Consider the following 7,054-nt stretch of genomic DNA (forward strand, 5'->3'; position numbering starts at 1 on the left):
ATAGAGGGCTGATTTCCAAAGTATACAAAAAACCTCAAGAATTTAGTCACCAAAACACCAAAGAATCCAATTAAAAATCAGGTACAGAACTAAACAGAGAATTCTCAATAGAGGAATCTAAAATGGCTGATAGACACTAAAGGAAATGCTCAACATCCTTAGCCATCAGGGAAATGCAAATCAAAACAACTCTGAGATACTATCTTACTTCTGTCAGAATGGCTAAAATCAAAAACACCAAGGACAGTTTATGCTGGAGAGGATGTGGAGAAAGCAGAATACTCCTCCATTGCTGGTGGGAGTGAAAACTTGTATGTCTGCTTTGGAAATTAGTGTGGCGGTTTCTTATTCTACCTCAAGATCCAACAATTCCTCTCTTTGGCATATACCCAAAGATAAACATTCATACAACAAGGGCATCTGTTCAACTATTGTCACAGCAGCATTATTTGTAATAGCCAGAGCCTGAAAGCAACCCAGTTACCTCTCAATATAAGAATAGATAAAGAAAATGTGGTACATTTAAACAATGGAGTATTACTCATGGGGAAAAACTGAATCTTGAAATTCAGAGGCAAATGGATGGAACTATTAAGAGTTCTGAGTGAGTCCTGAGTGAGGTAACCCTGTCACAAAAAGACAAGCATGGTATGTACTCACTCATACATGGATTTGATACACAGAGCAAAGAATTACCAGCCTACAGTCCACACCCAAAGAGAAGCTATGAAACAAGGAGGATTCTAAGAGTGACATATATGATGCCCTGGAGAAGGTGAAAGAGACAAGATCTCCTGAGCTAATTGTGAGGATGGGAGGATGGGAGAGGTTATTAGGACAAAGAGAAGGGGAGAAGGGGAGGGTAGAGAAGATCATCAGGTAGCAGGAAGATGGACTCAGGGGAAGAATAGAGAGCAAGAAAAGAGATAACATAATAGAGGGAACCATTATAGATTTAAAGAGAAATCTGGCACCAGGGAAATGTCCAGAGATCTATAAGAGTGACCCCAACTAACAATCTAAGCAATAGTGGAGAGGCTACTTTAAATGCCCTTCCCCTATAATGAGACTGAAGACTACCTTATATGCCATCCTAGAACCTTCATCCAGTAGCTGGTGGAAGCAGAAGCAGACACCCACAGCTAAACTCTGAACTGAACTCCTGGAACCCTGTTGCTGAGGGGAAGGCTAGATGAGCAAAGGGGTCAAGACGGGGCTGGTGACACTCACAGAAACTGCTCATACATGGTCCAGTGTTTCTCTCTTTGTATCTTGACCTATGGATAAGGACATGTCTCTCAGCTACTACTCCTGCATTACACTTACCTGTCCCCTTGATCCCTGCTGCTGTGTTCACTGTAGGGAGAATTTCTCAAAGTCATATTTTGGAATGAAATACCTGTGTATCAATTATTTTCATTGGTCAGCCCTGAGAGGGAACATTCTGTGATTTCTATGGCATTGTCTTGTTACTTGTAGGTGGCCTGTTGTACATAGATACCAATAGTTTTCAGAACTATATCTTGGAGACTACAGGGAAGGTTTTGGTCCCCCCTGGAGTTTCTTTTGTTGCCAAACAGTTACCAGAAACCAAGCATCTAGGAGGCTAAGGTCTGGAGTTTCTTTGTGTTCAGTTTTGGCCCTAGACTCCAGAAGGCCAGAGGATCTGGAGTTTCCTTATGTCAGAGGCCTATGTGTCTTTTCTCTAGCCTGTCATGGCTACTAAAGCAGGGAACTGAGTGAGGGTCTGGTCCCTTTATTTATAAATTATTAAAAGTGAAGCTCTTGAGTTTAGTTTACCCCTTTCATGCAACAAGACAAGTAACTAATGCAGTAATCAAAGGAACTGAAGAAGAGGTAGTATTTAGTGTGAGTAATTGTGGTGATATTTTGTTTGTGATCTAACAAAGTTTGCCTGAAGTTCAGAATGTGGGGCTAAGCCACTAGTGAGCCATAGAGGTAAGACAGTGTTGGTACACACCTTTAATCCCAGCACTTGAGAGGCAGAGGCAGATGAATCTCTGTGAGTTCAAGATCACCTTGGGCTACACAATACTGATCCAATCTAAAAGAGAAACAGAGCTCACACCTTTGATCCAAGCACATGGGATCACACACCTTTAATCCCAGCACTGTGGAGGTGGAGACAGGAATGATATGACTGGATGGAGAGAGGAATATAAAGCAGGAGGAGACAGGATCTCAGAGCATTCAGTGTGAGGATTCTTAGAGACAGGATCTCCCATTTGGTCTGAGGATTTGGCAGAAGTAAGAACTAGTGGTTCCCGCCATTTTGTGGACACCAGGGAACAGAGAGCATCAGCAGAAACAGATCCCGAAGTGCTCAGGTGGGTTTGTTGGAGTGTTGGGATTTGAGTTTTGGTGTTTGAACCCAGGATTTCAAATGTGTCATGATTCCTGTCCATTAGATTATAAGGTGTATGTAGGTAATCTTGGAAACAATGGGAACAAGACTGAACTAGAACTGGCTTTTGGCTATTACCTACCACTGCGAAGTGTGTGGGTGGCTCAGAACCCTCCTGGCTTTGCTTTTGTTGAATTTGAGTATCCCTGAGACTCAGTAGATGCTGTCTGAGAGCTGGGCAGAAGAACACTACGTAGCTGCCATGTAACAGTGGAACTGTCTAATGGTGAAAAAAGAAGTCGCAATCGTGGCCCATCTCCCTCTTGGGGTCAATGCACTTGAGATGATTACCATAGGAGTCCTCCACCTTGGCGAAGATCTCCAAGAAGGAGAAGCTTCTCTCGAAGCCGGAGCAGGTCACTTTCTAGAGACAGGAGAAGAGAAAGGTCTCCGTGTCGTAAGAGAAACCACAAGCCATCTTGATCCTTCTCTAGGTTTCGTAGCCAATCCAGGTCACATGAAAGAAAGTAGAAGACCGCTTTGCTAAAGAAGTGGTGTACAGGAAATAACTTCATTTGACAGGAGTATGTACAGGAAATTCAAGTTTTGTTTGAGACTTCATAATTTTGGTGCGTTTTAAAGATTCTTTAGCTGCTCAAATTTGCTTTGAACTTTAGCTTTTCACAGACTGAAATAAACTTGGATCCTTCCCAGTTAGAGTGTGATGCGCTAATGATATAGAAACCACGGGTGGGAATGAAATAAAGCTCTAGTTTGTCTAGAAGCTGGGATACAGTGTGGAGCTGTGGGTAAAATGATAGGCAGTCTTTAAAAGCTGTTAGTGAACTCCAGCTTACAGGTAAAGCGTGGGATCTGCGCCCTGAACGCTTTCAGAAGTTCCTTTCTGATTGCTATGTATGGACGCAAAGCTGTAACATTCTTTATTTGGAAATGGAGACTTTAAGTTACCTGTGTCCTATTAGTGTAAGGGTACATTATAGAGCCAAACCTTTCAGTTAGTGTGAAAGATTTCTTTTTCATGCTGTCATTTGTAATATGATTGTGAGAATCCGTGGGATGGACGTTTGGTTACAAATTGTTGTTTAACTTGAAAGTCTGATTTTCCTTACACACTTAAATATGTGAGTTTGGTGTCAAGTCTAAGTATAACATTCCTTTTGGAAGTCATACTTGTATTTTCTTGTAAAGTGCTTTTGGTTTAATAAAATACTAGCATAAAAAATAAAACTATGATTTAGTGTGAAAAGAGAATCGAATATAATCATCTTTGGTTTCTTTATTTTATAATCACATGAGTTGAGAAGCAAGGATGGTAATTTATCCTTACAAATTTATTTGTAACAGAGTGAGGACTTGACTTGTACTTACTAGTGTTTCTAAATCACTGCCAATTAGACTGTTCTTCAACTCCTATCAATTTTTGAAAAAAAAATGTTGTGCTCTGGCTTTACATTTTTGAGGGATTTCCTGCATCAAAGGTCTTGCAAATATATGTAGCAGAAACGAAGAGTAAAACATGTTTTCTTCCATCTGTTTTAGTAGAATGCTTATATTTGTCTGAAAATTAACAGTGAAAGAACTGCAGGTGTATGCCTGTTGTTATCATGGAGAACCACCTTTTGATATCCTTAGCAGCTCTCTCAGTTATTGATGCTTTTTTCATCTCTGATGCCATATAAGAGTTTATCATGCTTTTTTTTCTAGAAGTTTTCCAAATTCAAGCTTGACACCATTTTCAAAATCCTATTTTAAAACAGAAGCATTTTAAGATCCTACCCCCTTTGACATGATTCAACAATTATTCAATGTCTATACTCTGCTACATGGCATAATATAACTTAATATACTATTTCTTTCAAAAAATTCCTTTTCTTCTTTGTTAACTTTGCCAAATTTGTCATCATTCTTGACATTTCAGATGAGGCTCCATATGTTAATTATGCTGGCAAGCCTTTTCTGATGACTCCTGTAGAATTTGTTCTCATTTTTCTTAGATGCAATAATCTATTATGACTACACCTATCATGTGTCTCATATATATAGGTTTGATTTTCTCTGTAGAAATTCCATTGGTTTTTATACCATAACTATCTAAGAAATCACCTCAAATTTAAAGATTATGTTACTTTCAAATATTAGTTATGGAAACTTGAGTTAAGAAAAAAATCTGACTTCAGAATATAAGGATAATGAAAATATGTCGACAAATTTTTATAAAGTCATCAAAAAATATCTAAACTGCTTTTGCTATACAAACTTAAAAGTGTTGTAAATAATGTGTTTTACTATCTGAATATATTGCTAATGTTTCCTTTCCAGCATCTTAGTCTCCTTGATGTGTGACTTTGAAAACAGCTCAGATGGACCTTTTGGCATAAACAGAAGATAGTGAAAGGGACCAAAGAGACTTGTCATTAGTGCCTGAAAGTTATGCTATCTGTAGCCTATGACAAAACAAATTGAGATAAAATTATTAGTAGGGAGCTAGTTTATTTATTGCTGTCATGAGGACCTGGTCTCAGTAACTCAGAGATTGAGCCCTGACATCAGAGAACTGATCACCCAACTTGACTTTTCTATCTGAGGGAGTAAAAATTAATCTCTGGGTCTAGCTAAGGGACAAAACTTAACTCTCTGGGGCTGGTGAAAAAAGAAAACACACACACACACACACATACACACACACCCCTACCTTTAGGGTCTCTCCATCATCTTCTCTCTCTGTTTTTCTCTTCTTACCTCTATCCAGATGTATCCCTTCAGTCTCTCTTGATGTCTTCCTTTTAACTGCATTCTGATGTCTCGCTTCTATGCCTTTCCTTGTACACCTTTCCTGGTGTTTTCCTTCTACTCTGTCTTTATTTTTCCCCTTTGCAGCTTATACCCCAGCAAAATCATGCAAGCAGTATAAAAATCATAATGTGGTTACATTCTTTTTTTCAAGTGAATGATTACAGTGTATATAAGTTAAAAATCAGCATGTTTGTTATATTGTTATATGGTTAAACATTTTATGTATTACAGGTAAAATACCAGTTGTCCCAAAACCTATATACATTCATGCCTTAGCAACTTGTTATAGACTAATAGAGTATAATCGAGCAAGGTATTTTTATCAGTCAGTTCTTTTGCTATCAGGCTGCATTTTGCCATTACAAACAAAGGATCAGTAGTTTTATTGCTTGTCTCCAAAGGTAATCTTATAAGAATTTTAGGAGAATCACAAATCTAAACTTTTATGTATGAAAAAGAATCACTCGTGCCTACTATAAAATCCTCAGGATGCACACACATTCATTAATAGTTTACTATATCAGGAAGCTAGGGGCAGAAATGGGTACAAGGAATTAGTCATTGCCTTTGGTCACCAACCCATCCTAGCAAGAAAGACACTTCAGCCAGCAGTAGCCAAGCTACCATTGTTCCTACTCTCTAACCTCAATGAGTTCTTCTCCCATCTATTAAAAGTATGTCTTGAAATTGTTTTCCAAGATTTTAACTATAAGCCATTAACAAAGACATCTTAACCTCCTAACCTTAAGTCATTATCTAAAGCCTTGTTTTAGCTATGATGCACAACAAAACCTGTGAATACACCTCCCAACATTAAAATTAAAATAACTTGAGCTAACTGGGCTTCTGGGACTCAACTGTTTCTCTTAATCATTAACCCAATTCATAGTCTATATGACTTCTAAAGAGAAACTGGTCATGTGATGCTTCCTTGTTCCTATTTTCTATCCTCATCAGCCCCTGCTTTATCAGGGGTGGGAGCAATTCCATATCTTGCTTTTACTTATATTAGTTTTTCCACTAAGTTAGCCTCTATCATAATCCCTTACTATATTTATTAAAGACCCTCAGTCATCAAAATCCTATTTAAACTAACACTATTATTGTATAAAATTATTGCTTCAGTTAAACTGTACAACTTAGGAGGAAATCATCATCATAATAATCAATAGGTAAAAATTCCCAGTAGAACAGGATATTTTCAAGAGATAATCACTCTACATTGAAGGCAGCGAGAAGCTCCCCACACCACCCAAATCCATTCATGCTGTGCCGGATACCAGAGAAAAGTAACAGTGGCAAACAATGAAGGCACAGTAGTAGCCAGAGATATTCTGAACCCGAATCCCTAGGAGCCTTGCCTATGGGAGATTCATCCATCAGTGCCTTGCTTCCTGGTGGGCTGACTTTCCAAAGTTCAATTGCCAGCTGCTGCTCCTCTGACATGGCCAATGGCGTTTATTGGAGTTCTGGCTTAAGAAAATGGAGTAAAAACCATATGCAGTTCTCCTTTTTGAAATGGGAGTAGGTCTCTTCCCCCCACCATGGAAATAACAGATAAGTAAAGAAATCTCTTGCCTTTCATCCCAGTACTTAGAAGGCAGAGACAGGAGGCTCCCTTTGAGTAATCAGCCATCTTGTTCTACATAAAGTTCCAGGACAGCGTGGTCTACATAGAGAGACTCTGTCTTAAAAAACAAACATACAAAACATTAAAAATAAAAATAAATAAATCCAATTCTTTGTTTTCCAGTTAGAAATTCCTTGAAGTAGGATTTTCCTTGACTCTTGGGAAACTTTTCCCAGATGACTTGCATACCTATTAACACACTCAAGAAAGATATCTACAAAACTCTGAGCACCAGGTGAGGAAAA

At 38.6% G+C, this 7,054-nt stretch overlaps 1 pseudogene; it reads left to right on the forward strand.

Annotated features, from left to right (window-relative positions):
• The first annotated feature begins 2,404 nt into the window (after window positions 1-2,404).
• LOC101838083 lies at window positions 2,405-2,896 on the forward strand (annotated as a pseudogene).
• Window positions 2,897-7,054: the final 4,158 nt, after the last annotated feature.

Source organism: Mesocricetus auratus, unplaced genomic scaffold, assembly GCF_017639785.1.
Source record: "Mesocricetus auratus isolate SY011 unplaced genomic scaffold, BCM_Maur_2.0 Super-Scaffold_100020, whole genome shotgun sequence".
Lineage (NCBI taxonomy): Eukaryota > Metazoa > Chordata > Mammalia > Rodentia > Cricetidae > Mesocricetus > Mesocricetus auratus.